Raw genomic sequence first — 14,839 nt, 5'->3', positions numbered from 1 at the left:
TCACCTTAATCCAGCCGAACCTCTGTATTTTTGTTTGTATATGTTGTCAGTTATCGTCCATAGAAAGAAAATCAAAGTTGGCATAAATCAGTATCAGCGTGTCACACCCATGCAGGAAAAGAGAAAATGTGTAAGATCCACTCAGAAAGGTCCCAGATATGTATTGAGGTTTATGCCATGAAGATTGACAGAGTACATACAAATGTATTCTGCCAACCCTGCTGCACTTTTCAACATTGACCACATTGGTCTAATACAAGCATAATGGAGAAATCTTCTTCTGGAGATCAAGAATCCTAAGACGTTATGATCTACATATGACAAAAAACCCCAAACACACTGTGCAGAAATGGATGCATTAAGACAGGTTTTGCTCAGAATTCTGAGAAAAATGTTTGCTCATGTTTGTTGAGCTGACAGAAATGTTGTTGCAAAACGTTTACTCCCTTTATGCTCATTCCTCTTCTGTAGCGCTAGCTAGATGCTGACTACAATACACGGACACCTTCACTTGTCCCTGCCCACTTTAACTCCACAGTATAAATGGCATAAATGTAGTGCTGAACAAGCCTGTTTTAAAAATGTAAGGAGTAGAAAATACAGATATTTGTGTTAAAATGTAGGGAGTAAAAGTAAAAAGCTGTCAGAAATAGTGATGTGTTGGTTGTGAACGAAATGGCTTTTAGAGCCGAATCTTTGACGTGAATGACAGAAGCCAGCTCCTTATTGGGAGCCATGTTTTTTTTTCTTTCTCTCACTCTCTCTCTCTCTCTCTCTCTCGCACTTTTTTTCTGTCACTCCGCAGCGAGCCTTGTGCTTTGAGCTGGGAAGAGGGGGGAGGGGCGGTAGTTACACTCGCAGTAGCACAGGAACAGAGCAGGAGGGAAAGAGAGGAAAGAGAACCAGGGACAACAACATCACATTAGAAAGGTATAGTAATCATCCACAACTATTTTCAGTTGCTGATAAAGGATTCAGAAAGTTTATTCATGCAGGTCCAAATGACAGAGAATATGCATGTTCTTTTTGTTTTCATATTTTAATTTATATTTAATTGTGTTGTGGTTTGCAGTGTTTTGTGTTGTTTCACTTTAAATTTGTTTAAAAGGAAAAAGCTGAAAATTTAAATAGTTAAAAATTGAAATGTGAATAGTTGGTTTTTGTATTATATGATTTATTTATTACATTTTATGTGGAGTGAATAAATAAAAGTATATTTACGGTGGCCCCTAGAGACAAAACACGTAAAAACTGCAAAACATGTAAAAACTCCAAAACGCGTACAAACTCCGAAGCACGTACAAACTCCAAAATACGTAAAAACTCAGAAGCACATAAAAACTCAAAACACGTACAAAATACAACAGAAGTGCTCCAGGATGCTGGGCGCAGTGTTGAGCTTTGTTACCTAGTGGCTACTCAAGCCAGCAAGTACCAACAACCGGATTTGGTGTGTGGTAGTAACAGGTAAATTAACTTTTTTTTTTTTTTAATTATTTGAATATATATGAGTGCTTGTGTATAAATACACAAACAATACACACATGCTTTCAATTGTGTAATTTAAGTGATCTAGTAGCTGTGTTTTGAAGTTCAGTTAACGCTAGAAATGTGTTTTGGAGTTTGTACATGTTTTGAAGTTTGTACGTGCTTTGTCTCTAGGGGCCACCGCATATATTTATATAAAAACATATATAAATAAAACCACTTCTTTTTTTTTTTACATTAGTAATTCCTTTTGTGCATAATTTTATATTATTGTTAATAATAAATTAATTAAAGCAACAAAACAACCGAAAGTGACGACTCTTTTTAGTGAGCCGAGCTGAAAGAGCCGGTTCTCTAAAAAGAGCCGGAAATCCCATCACTAGTCAGAAAAGTAAATTACCAGGTAAAGTTGGCTACTTATACCTGAAAATTCTACCTAAGTACAGTAAGGAAGTATTTGTACTTCGTTGCTTCCCAGCCTGCTCTTCAATACTTGTTGACAACAGTTAAGGAAATAATAACAATGCTGAGTATTCCTATTCCACATTTTCTTATTTATTTGATTTGATTTGATTTACTGATAATTCACACTTTGTTTCTCTTCTGAATAAAAGCATCCATTCCTCGCTGTTGGTCACGTGTCTCCATTCAGGGTTTGTTTAATTTTGTTTAATTTGTGTCACTGCGTGCCCCGTCTAGTAGTGCATCGTTAATTGTAGGCTAAATGTATCATTCCATATAACTGTTATCATGCTATTATGAAAAAAAACATTTTGATATTTTGCTCATAAACATTTTTATCTATGTAGTTAGAAGAGAAGGCTGTTTGTGGATTCCCGAAACGTCCTCAGAGGAACCGTAAGTTTCAAATGACCACATGACTGCCTAATTTAGACAAATGAATGGCTAGAATGGCCTATGTTACCCGGATCTGGTCCTGATGCCATCTGCTGGATATCAATGTAAAGTCTGTTTTAATATTAGTGTTAGAGCCATATTAAGAAAAACAATTTCGACATTATTTGTCATAATACGGTTTTAAGAAAAAAGTCAAAATGTGAAGATTACAGTTGTTATTTCAAGGCAACCTGGCAAACACAGTTGCTGTACCATCGGAGTTCAGATTAGGTTTTAAAAACAAGGACAGAAATAATTTCTGTTTTAGCACATCAATATGTGCTGAAAGTGTGTGCGATGGAGTATTAGGGCCGCGTTAAAAAATAATCTTGATTATTTTGAGAATAAAGTCTAAATTTCGACAAATGGCAAATGTATAAGGAGGCTGAAAATATGGAGAAAAGGTGCAGAATGCTGTATCTGGTCAGACAGAAAAACACACAAACTTGCAAGACTGTATTTTGTGAGCACAAGAAAACAATGATTAGAATAAAATGTGCTTAAGTTTGCTTAGATGAGGGGGTCCAGCTGTAGATCAGAGGAATAGGAAAGGATTTGTGAATGTGTGTGTGTGTTTTAAGTTGGTTTAGCTATAGGCCTGAGTGTGTGTGTAATCGTGTAGAGAGAGAGGAATTTATTGACAGTGGGGGTCTGCCTGTCATAAAAGGAAATAGGAAGCCACAGTTGGGGGATGCTAGGAATGTATGGAACAGCTAGGAAAGAGAGAGGAAGTTTGTTACCCTTCTCCCTGAGGTGCAGAGAGGGTACGGCATATCCCCACACATCCTGTTTGATAGGGGCTTGAGCATTGGTGTCACACGCAGACACACATACGTATATCCACATATGGTCATTTAGGAAAGCTGTGTTGGATGCTGTAAATGACCATTAGGGGTGTGGCCACCGAGTATAAATGTAAGGTTTTCCCCGTCAGATCTGCTGGTGACATTGCATGATCTCCCTCTCCGCAGAGGTTTGGTTTAAATAAAAGCATTGCAAGTGTTTGTGATTTCAGCTGGGTGACAAAAGGATCGGAGGTCAAGAGTGATTTGCAACAATTTGTACAACATGAAATGGCTTGTAATGGACAGATACAAGGCTGCCGATGGTTACACCCTCGTGCAATAAAGAGGATGTAGGTTGTGTCACAAAAAACTGATCAGCTTGTTTCATTAACTCACCTAAACAGGACATTCTGTAGAGGGAATAGCAGGCGTGTCAGTTTGTGTTGAAACAACAAAAATCTCCACATTTTGACTTTTTTCTTGAAATACCGTTTCGACCTTTGTCTCCAAATAGTATTTTGAATTTTCAATTTCATTCTCAAAATTTTGACTATTTTCTCAAAATGATCAACAATGTATATATATTTTCTTAATGCGACCCTCATACTCCATTGTATAAAGTTTACTGTTGTTAGGTAGGTAGGGGAAATGTCAGACTGTTAAATTTTTCAAGTTTACACTGGGAGATGCAAGGTGTGTAGGCCACAAGTGTGGCCAGGAAGAAAGAAAGAAAAACATTTCAAATTATCTGGATTCAAATTAAACTGTAAAGCATTGCAGTGATGATGATGACAATAACTACAACAAAAATAAAGCAAATAGTGAGATGCTGAGAAAAAGGTTTTCTTAACATTGTGCACTCACTGGCCACTTAGGTACACATGTTCAACTGTTTGTTAAGGCAAATATCTAGTCACCCAATGTCATGGCAGTGACTCAGTTCATTTATGCATGTAAACATAGTCAAGACAGCTCACTGAATTTCTAACTGTCCATTAAAATGGGGAGGAAAAGGTGATTTACATGACTTTGAATGTGCCAGATGCTGGTGTTCAGCATTTCAGAAACTGCTGATTTGCTGGGTTTATCCTGCACAGCCATCTCTAGGGTTTACAGAGAATGGTCTAACAAAAAATGTAATCTGTTCATGCCAGAGGTGAAAGGAGAATTGGCAGACTGCTTCGAGCTGATAGGAAGGTAACAGTAACCGAAATAATCATTCATTATAAGCAAGGTATGCAGAACAGTGTATAAGAGCTTACCTGAGTATTGTTGCTGACTTGTGATGGCTGTTCCAGCAGGACAATACACCATGTTGCAAAGCTTCTCAAATCTTCTCAAACGGATTTCTTGAACATGACAAGCTCGCTGTACTGAAATGGCCTCCACAGTTACCAGATATCAATTAAATAGAGCATCTCTGGGATTTGAGTAAACTGGAGATTTGCGTCACAGGTGACAAATCTTCTGCAGCAGCTGTGTGATGCTATGATCTATTAGACAAAGAACTGAAGCAGTTATGAAAGAATCAGAATACTGTTCAGTGGGTCTATATGTACCCTTCAACATCAAGGACAGCTTGCAGTCTGTTGTAAGAGATGTCTCAGGTGGCAGAGGTGCCACCTTTTTACTGGCTAATGCCTGATGTATTAATATATACTTCTTTTTTTTAATGGCCAGTATTTCACTATTTCACCAGATAATTCCCTCCCCCCTTCCCAAGTGCTTTTTTATTTGGATTATTAACAGAGCATTTTTAAACTTACTAGTCTTCTTTGCAATCATAAATTATTTCTATTTGCACACAATAACAAAATTATTTACTAAAAACAAAAACTTGCCAGCCCTGAAAAACGTATCTTTGTATTTGTTTGAGCTGTTACTTGAGAAAGAATCAAGCCAAAAACTATTTTAGATTTCAGAAAAGAATTCTTGATGCTCACAAAGCAGGAGGAGGATATAAAAAGTTATCAGAGCATTTCCAAGTGTCAAGAACTGGAGAAAAGAGCATCATCAGGATATTCAAAGAGGACCAAACAATGTAGAACAACCCTGGCAGAGGTAAAAACCAAAAGAATTCAAAGACTCGTGAAATAAAACTAGTGGGCGAACTAGTCGAAAAGACCCCAGAGCAACCGCCAAGACACTAGTGAATGACTTAGTCAAGTCGTTAATTGGAGTATGCTAAGGACAACCTGGAGAAAGATTACAGTATGCATGCTGGGAAAAACATAGAGCTCTTTGGCCACGAAGGAGTCAAGAAAGAAAACCTCAAGCGTTGTGGTCATCCCTTTGTCTTTCAGCTTGTCAAAGACCAAAAAAATATATTGCTCCCTGATGACCAAAGTACATCCCATAAGATTATCAAATCTGGAGAAGCATGAGAACTGTACTAAAGAAGAATTACTCAGGGAAAGTGTGTGCAACTTGTTGCAAACTACGACAAATGACCGCAAGCAAAAAGGATAAACAATTCACCCTAACTCTTGGTTGAGAATTTTGACCCCATTTCCATGTGATACCGAGGCACTGACCAGGTTTGTGCCGAAGGAGATGCGCTTTTATTTTTCTCAAAAGAGTAGGCAGTAATCAAAGAGATATGATCAGAATACCTGGATTTGGCAGGGAGTAGCACTGGGCTTACCCCTGCCGTATGACTACTCTCAACCCTGGATCTAACAATGTTAAGATGACCTGGCCCACCTGCTTGTTAAAGTAACATCCTTCAGAAACTGAAAATCTATAACAGTCATGGAGACAAGCCTGAGAGCATACAGAAATAGAAATGCAGATGGTGACAGTTTCATAACTTCTCATATAGAAATCATTACCCTGATCTCTTTACTTTTATGTGCCGCAGCCTTTTGGCAGAGCAGTGTAGAGAATATATTCAAATAAGTTTTTGTTTTCAACAATTGTGATAGGCACATTATTCATGGAGTACAAAATGTATAAAGATTTGTGGTTGCTATCCGTCCATTTTCTTAACTGCTTATTCGATTTAGGGTTGTGGGGGGACCCAGAGCTAATCCCAGCTGTCATAGTGCAAGAGGCAGATTACACCCTGGACAGGTCATCAGTCTATCAGGGTGCCAATGCAGTTAGAGTGTCTTTAGTCTGGTGGAGGAAATACATGACCCAGAGGAGACTGGCACAAGGACAGCATGCAAACGCCTCACTGAAAGGCTTTGATTTCAAATCCAGAACCCTGTTGTTGTGAGGTGATAACCACAGCACAGTTAGCACTTCACAAGCTGCATATGAGACCAATCAGAGGTGTTTTATTGCACTCACAGAACAGCAAATGGTACCAGAGTGAAAACTGAATACAGGTTTATAGTTATGCTTAGACAAATTTTTACAATTATTAGTTTAACGTTGAGCCTTTGCAGATGGGTCTTTGTTCAGTTTAAGACGACATTTATGGACACAGTTGAGAGAGGGAGGCTGGTGAGCCTTTTTAATAGTCTCTTGTGCATTTTTTGTTATAGTGGCATCCTGTGAAAATGGTAACAGATACGTGGAATTACAGAACAGACTGCACACAGTGCCCATGTGGCTTCCATCTCATCCTTTCAACATGCTGTCATTAAGTGTTTTATGTAGTTACTTACTTACTTGAATGTGGCAAAATCAAACAACTGAGGTCATGCTGTTGTGTTAAATGGAAAGAGATTCATGTACACAAACCATATGATGTTTGGTTGTAAAAGTTATTAGGTGCAAAGTAATTGTTTCTGATTTCTAAAACAAACATATAAACCAGTGCAACAGCAATGCACTTTAGTGTGTTTGTTTTGGTTTGCTTTTGTTGAATTTCATTGTAATTTATGGGAAAAATCTAATTGCTGCAGTTAAACTGCCTCATTTGAAATAGGACAGAGGGAGAGTATAGTTCAAACAAGGATAGTTTTTGAAAGAAAATCAGCATCAGCCTATCATTCCTCCATTTACTTCACTTCCAACATCCTTGAATAAGAGCCCTCTTCATAAGCTTTTTTTTTTTTTAGCACCAGAGGATAAAGTCTCATAGAATTTACATTTTCAATCTATGGATAATGAACTCACAGCAAGGTAAAGTATAGACTGCATGCTTGACGTATTATATGTTTTACTTCACGTCTGTACCTCATTCTGTTGTTTAGCGGTATTTGAATCCAGTTTGGGTGCCTGCAGAGCACTGTATCCATTTGTATGTTGAACAGCATGGGTGTGTCTGTGTTTCGGTTGAGTCTTTGTGTTTTTTCAGGGGAAAAATGATAGCACAAGAACCCAGGGGGTTGTGATAAAGAACATTATCACAGAAATATGTCTGCAGCTTGACATCTTCCCCTCTATGATACTACAACACATGGTACCTCTGGGGGAGGGCTGTTTATCAGTCAGTGGCTTTAAAAGTAACAGGTGGACATGGGAATATGTGAAGGAGATAGATGTGAATAGAATAAAAAGATCAGGAATGGAAAGGTAGGGAGTTTTGATGTCAGGCTAGGAGAAGGAAGCTTATTTCAGCAAGTTATTCCTTGTAGTGATGCAGTGTGAATGCTAGGTTACAGCACAAACAGCCATTCAATTCTACCTTAATCTTCTGTCTGAATTGTATCCTGTGATCCATAGGCTTTTTCTGGCCCATGAAAGTGGATTATCTTTGCTGTGTAACCCTCCTACTCCAGTATTGTGACAGTAAGTTGTGCATTGAGTCAGCAGAGAATCAGTGGCTCTGCTGAAAACTCTCCTTGGTCATAAGCATGAGTAGTTATGACTAGGGATGGGTATTGATAAGATTTTCACGATTCCGATTCCATTTTCGATTCTGTTTAACGATTCGATTCTTTAATCGATTCTTTTTTTTAAAAAGGAGAACACTAAGGTCGATTAGCTTAGAACTTTGTTTTATATCGTCTCTTTGAACAAAACAGAAATTTAGGAGTAACATGGCCTTATATCCAACAGTGAGATCTTAAGAGATCCACAGCCTACGGCTCTTCAATGGGGTGTCACAGGGTCCCCGGGGAAAAAAAATTGTAAATGTAAAATAATAAAATAAATATTCTTCTGTAGCAATAACAAAGTATAACATAAATTATTCTGTAGCAATTACACAAGAATATCCAGTAATGTCCCTGCCTACAATTAAACACATTCACTTACCGAAAATCGGGGCATCTGCTGTGGCAAATGGGTGCAAGCCTTTTACCACAAACTGAGTCTCTGCTCGGTGACATTCGTCTATCCTGGCCTGAAAGGAGACGCTACCGGCAGACTGCAGCGACAACTGCCGGCGAGCGCCAGCCAGACTCTGTCTGTCTCATCATGGTCACCTAAATGCACAGTAATGGCAGGTTTTGTAATAAGGCAGATTGCGCTAACATAATATGCACTGTTAGTTGATTATTTACCTGCCGTGTTAACGGGAGAGGACGTGCAAACGTTACCGCTGCTGCTGGGTTGAGATTCACGAGTCCGGAGCGGAATTAAAATCACGACATTTAAGGTTATTGTGTGTTTTGTGAGCAAATGCTTTTGCATATTCGTAGTGTTTCCTCCCTTAAATGAAATATCTACTTTGCAAGTATTGCAAGTTGCCCTGTTGTCATCCGTTCTCGTAAAGTATAATCAAACTTTTGAGCGTTTGAGCCGCTTAGGCGCCGTGTTTCCTGCCAGGTAAATGACGCTCCGCAACGTGGTGACGTCATTCGGGGCGACTGGTATTGATAAGGGAATCGTTTGCAAAAATGGCAAACAATTCCAAGGAATTGAAACAGTGGGAACCGGTTCTCAACAAGAACCGGTTTTTGATACCCATCCCTAGTTATGACTGAATGTAAGTCCCTTATTGACTCAAATTCATGTTCTTAGTAGCCATAAGTGAAACGTCAGATAGCTTTGATTCAATAGTTTTTACTTAATCTTGAATTGTACAGTATGATTTATAGAATGTCTCATTCCATGTATGCCATAGACCGAAATGTATGGTAAGATAATATGGACAATATTTACTAGACTGGATAAATAATCCCTTTTAGCCATGTGTTTAAAATAGAAAATAAAAAGAGTTATTGTTGTATGTTTTCAAATTCCATTGAAATAGTTTGATATTTCCGGAAAAATAAACAGTCCTTTGACGGCTAAAAAGAGGCTCGGTAATTGGAAAAGGGACACTGGGACACACTCACTCTTATCACAGTCCTCGTACGGCTTGTAGATATTCACACTTTTTAGGCATAAAACAGCGCTACCTGGAAATGGTGATGTTTTGTTCAGATAGACAAGGTCATCTGGAGTATAAAAAGCAGAGCCCAACACAAATGAAAACATCATGTGCTTTCACTCTACAGCTAAATGTGTCTTCACCCAGAGGACATGCATGTTTTTCATGCTAGTCTTTGTGTATCTTGTTTTTTTCCTGCCTTTTCCGGAAGGGGATGGCAAGTTGTTCACCCTTTGAGCAGCAGTGTGAATTGTATCGGGTCTCAGCTGAGTAATGTCAGCTTGTGTATTTGGACCCAATCTGATTATAAAAGTTACAGCTGGCTGTCATTCTTGACTTCCTATTTTTTGGACCAGCTGCGAAATCTAGGTTGCTGATGGATTAGATGTCATCTAACTTTATTAATAACACACTGGTTAAATGAATTGGCATATATTTGAGAGAATATGGCATCTAAATTTGATACAAAATCTGAAGGGTAGGGTTGCACAGTGTCTGTCTACTTCTGTCTGCATTGAAATTTCCCGATGGACGAGAATGGTGGGGAGTATGGGGCTTGGTTGAACTTGGGTCTGTCGTGAGAGCGGGGAGTAGAGGAAGACAGAGCCAAATGAGAGCCAAAGATGGACATTTTTATTTAAATTTATTTTGTGGGGAAGTGATTGACAAATGGTTTGATAATTGGCCAAACTCTAATTTTAACAATAACTATAAATAAAAGAGCAAACACACCAAATGTATATGAAATAATGCAAAGGCTACACCGTGAACAATAAAGCCGCCTACGTACAGTTAGGTCTACATGCCTCTACTGTATGTAATCAATTATCATTTGAAAAACTGGGTTGATGAAAGCGAACGGACTCACCCAAAAATATATCGTTTTTCCAGCTGGGAAGAAATAATTTAGTTTTGTTGTAATTCAAGCAGAGCAACATGATTATTTTCTATTTAGCCGCCGTTTATTCTGTTTAGGCCTCCATGTTGGGGAGAGTTGGTGTGTTAGGACTTCTTTTGACAGTGACAGTGAGGGATGAGGGTCTCGCTTATCAAGCTCTGGAACTTTTTGTGTGATCAAATCAAAGGGCAAGCAGGATGACACGGGCTCTAATGGAGGCAACACATCACTGTCATTCTCATTATCTCCCTTCTCCATTGACCTCATTGCCTCAGTAACACTGCTCACCCAGCACAATGGGCCATTAGTCTATTAAAGTGTAAATAATTTTCTCAATGTGGAGCTGAATCACACCTACATCTAGCTGTACTGAGTACTGCGTATGTGCCACACATTTTGTGCTGGAAATAGGCACAGATATGGACACACAAGCTGTATGCGCTTTATCCTTCTGAACGCACATCTTAACACACACTCTCTTTCAAAAGAAAGGCTTAAGGGTTGGAGGCTGACAGCTTTGTCATCCCATGACACCACACAGTGATGGAGATAAAAACCCCCATGTTTCTTACTCACAGTCCCCCAGAGCTACGCAGACATTCCTCAGTAACTGACATGGAGTATGGCAGGATGGAGGTTCCCCCGACTTAGAGCTTTTAACATCAGTATGCTGGTATCAGATGTAGTGGTCCTCAAGGGAGCTGAGGGAGTCTCCTGTGGGTTAATGCATGAGAGAGACAGAAACATCTCACATGTGGTGTGAGGATCTTGACCAGCGAGTGCTGGTCAGAATATTCTCTTATCAATCTGATTTTATTGTTTTTTTGTGTGTGTTTCTTTGTTTACTTTGACTCGCACCTTGCAGAGAGAAGCATGATGAAAAATCACTGTGTTAGGGTCATAATACTGGTTTTAAAGGGCAACAGTAATTTGAAAAAATATCATGCCAGTGATTTTACTATTGTAGTTGCTCAATTGATGCAAAACATGTAACTGTAAATAATGTTGTTAATGGAAAAGATGCCAAGGCTCCCTGGTTTAAACTAGAATGGCACCATGAGCTGCAAAAAAAAAATTTAAAAAAATTTGCGTCTTTCTTGCATAATATTTTTTTTTTGCTCATGAAGAAATTGAAATATCTGGTGTTACATGACGTCTTTCTAGCACTTTCACTTAAAAAAAATTTCCGTGTCAAAGATCTGGGAAACATTACTCCATTAATAACAGGCAATCCAGCTGGATGAGTAATGTCTTCGCATCTCGGCTGATATTTTCAAGTCTCCAATGTAAATGTCAAGCACACTTTTATGTGGTTGTCATGCCATCTATCACTCTCAGTTGGATACAGCTGCTTTTACAAGGTCCTGTATTGTGTAAGGATAAGCACAGACCCGTTTCCTGCTTTGTATAAGGCCATGATGTGAACATTTTCTTTCTAATTCTTATGCACTCTCTGCAACTCTCTGATACATCCCTGGAATGAAAGATAACAGACTTGTCCTCTCAGAGTTAAACTAGAAATGCCAAAGCCAAGGTACATTTAAATAAGTCTTATCTGAGAAACACATTTTGTCCTTTCTTGTTTTATCAGATGTAAGATGCATTTTTAAAGCTGCTGTCCTTTATACAACCCCTGTTACAGCAGTATGGGTGTGCAAGTGAGAATGTGGATATCCAGTGCAGTCAACTCTAGTGCAGCATGATGCCCTAGTGCAACGCTTTGCGCCGATGTGAAAATAGAGAGGTAATCCTTCAAATTTACAATCAACCTTTATTCTGTCTAAACTCTGTGGTGGAAGAATGTTAACCGTGAAGTATTTCTGGTAGCGAGAATGGGGTTGATGTTCACTGTCTCCTGCTGTGTGATACACACGAGAAAGTAAAAACGTGCTCATGTGGCCGACTGTGACAGCAATGTCCAGATTCATGTGTGAAAAGGTATTAAGACTGGTCAAGTGATCGGCTTGTATTTTGTCACACCATCAAGAACTTATTACTCTATAATCATCTAAATCTGACACACAGACAAAAATAACATGTAAAGGAACTGTTGCTAGTTAGTGGTATTTTCGTGATTAGCTCAATGACAGGCCAAAATTAAACCTCTTTCTCCTAACCTCTCCTAATGCCTGTTCTCATTTTTGCCATTTTAAAAGTCAAGTCTCAATTTCTGAATTAATTTTTTATTTTTACTGGTAATTTAGGTTATCAGCCTTATTGTTATGAACCAAGTATTTGGATCAAGTAACTCATAAAAGAAGACATCCATTTGACACACACTAAGTAGGATATTCTCTGCCACTGGTTAGACATCCATAGACATCAATGGGACAACTCAAATTGTACAAATCATCTGTTCCAATGTGATGAAAGAGAAAGCTGGTGTTGTAGAGCGAGTCACCTACCAGTCGGAACGTGGGTGGATTGTCAGTGGATTTACTGTCCATGTGTCTTGCCCCAATGCAGCCCTTGTCTGAATTTCGATGATTACTGGCAAACTTAAGTTCTGTACGGTGGCTATCCAAGGGATTGATGGTCATGTTATATTTCTCCCATTTTCAAATAATTGCAGCAATAGTGGTCACCTACTCACCAAACTTCCTGATGGTCTTGTAGCCCATTTCAGCCCTGTGCAAATATGCAGTCTTGTCCTTTGTCAGCTCTTTTTCTTGCTCATGGTGGTGGAGAGATTGGAAACTGGAAGAAACTGGAAATTAAACCACCATAAAAATGAGAGACTGTTCATTTCTTTGTAAGTGACCAAAATTACAAGTTCAGCAGGGGATCAAGTAATCCCCCCCCCCCCCCCCCCCCCCCACCCCGACTAATGTCACTAATAAGGATAAATCATTTTAAAATCAAAGAATTATAATTATTGATTATTGATTCAGAGTTTTTGTGTTATAGTCCAGTGAACCAACATATAAGAAAATGTGTCTCAATGCAGGTAGTGGATTTGGAGTTAGCATATGCAGACTTTTGATGTCCCATTTTCTGAACAGATAAAATGGAGATGGGGAGTAGAAACAGGAATCCAAAAGGTAGAAAAACGTCACTGCACTGAATGGTCAACAGTGGGGAACGGATCAATTTTGCTGTGCATCAGTGGTTTTTGTGTAGATAATGGTAATTTGAGGAGAACAAAGCCAAAGGGTCTAGTTTCAGACAGAAAGTTTGTGGAGCGGAAATGACTTGAACAGCTCCACCACGGTTTCCCTTTGAGTCATATGGAATAACCTCCATTTGATCTCCTCACATGCTTCTCATTTTCCTGTTGTTCTGCTCTTAGATGATCGGTTTATGTCACTAACATTATCCTTTATTTATCCAGGTAAAGGTCTCATTGAGATTAAAATCTCTTTTCCAAGAGAGACCTGGCCAAGAGGATAGCAGACGTTACAACAAATACAACACATAACAATATAACAATTAAAAAACAAATACAATATTCCATGCAGACAAATGAACACAAGCATGTGAATCACCAGCCCCCTTACCCTTTATGTTTCCTCACCATCAGACCCTTTGGCTTAAATTATTTCTGCTTTCTAGACTGGAGATTACAGAAAGTGTTTTGGATGTGTGACCATGCCAATAGACCATTATAGTTGTGAATCTACAGTCTTAAAAACAGATTTTGGTGACGGTTATTGAGTTACCTTCATTTGAACACATGCTACAGGCCAATATGAGATTTTCTGCAAATTGAATCTTGTGTTCGCCATAAGTGCTGCTGTCATATGAGTTTCAGTGTAAACCTTAAAAAATGCATTCAGCAAGTAAGATGCTGATTGAAATTAATAATATATAGGGGGCCGATGAAAGGTTTATAGCTCAGAAAACTGAGTGCCAATGGCTTTTTAGTTAATAATTATATTCCTAGACACAACTGTGCAAAGGAGCAATAACAGCAGGAAAAATATAATCGAACTTAGCCTAGCTTTTTATTTATTTATTTTTCATTTAACCTTTATTTATACATGTAGTTCCATTGAGACCTAGTGTCTCATTTGCAAGAGAGACCTAAACATTGAACACTGACCTAAAAGCACAATAAAATATGCCTTACTCAAGGGATGGACCAGTGTTGTGTCACATAATAAACAAATTAGCAGAGAATCAATTTTTAATTGTGTTTTTATGCATTTTGTGAAATCGCTTCAGCTCCAGCAGCTCGGTGTTCGAGCTCTTTAAACTTCCTCTAAGGGTGACCCTTAGACAAAACTAATTTCACCCAATTTTTTTGTCACTTCCCAAAGTAGAGCCATAGGTTGGAACATGTCTGACAGGTAAATAAAAGCTTTTGCTCTGGCTCAGGTTTGCTTTATTGCTGATGACAGTCAACCTTTAATTCTCACGCTTTCTTTTTCTTTCACTTAGGAACAAAACTCCAACAACTTTCCCCCAATCCAAAGAGATCAAGCCACTATTTTTCAGCAGGGAGCCATCTTACAAACACTTTGAGGTACCGACCGAAGCAGGAACTGCTTGGGTTGTCGTGGAGCGCCTAAAACTGCATTTCCTCCAGTGGTTTCTCCCTTCCCTCATATTATTACATCA

The 14,839-nt window shown here is 38.7% G+C and overlaps 1 protein-coding gene across 14 annotated transcripts in view; it reads left to right on the top strand.

Moving 5' to 3' along the window:
* The first annotated feature begins 781 nt into the window (after positions 1-781).
* The window catches only part of LOC309697803 (prickle-like protein 2), a 52,100-nt gene continuing 38,042 nt past the window's right edge, over positions 782-14,839 (top strand). For 2 of the 14 annotated variants that reach the window (XM_082519960.1, XM_082519971.1), the window contains exons 1-2: positions 782-930; positions 14,660-14,744. The gene's annotated coding sequence lies outside the window, so the exon portion shown is untranslated. The other 12 variants (XM_082519961.1, XM_082519959.1, XM_082519970.1 and 9 more) reach the window with 11 other exon arrangements.

Source organism: Aulonocara stuartgranti (genome assembly GCF_965226115.1).
Source record: "Aulonocara stuartgranti genome assembly, chromosome: 20".
Lineage (NCBI taxonomy): Eukaryota > Metazoa > Chordata > Actinopteri > Cichliformes > Cichlidae > Aulonocara > Aulonocara stuartgranti.
This window is presented reverse-complemented; position numbering and strand designations above follow the sequence as displayed.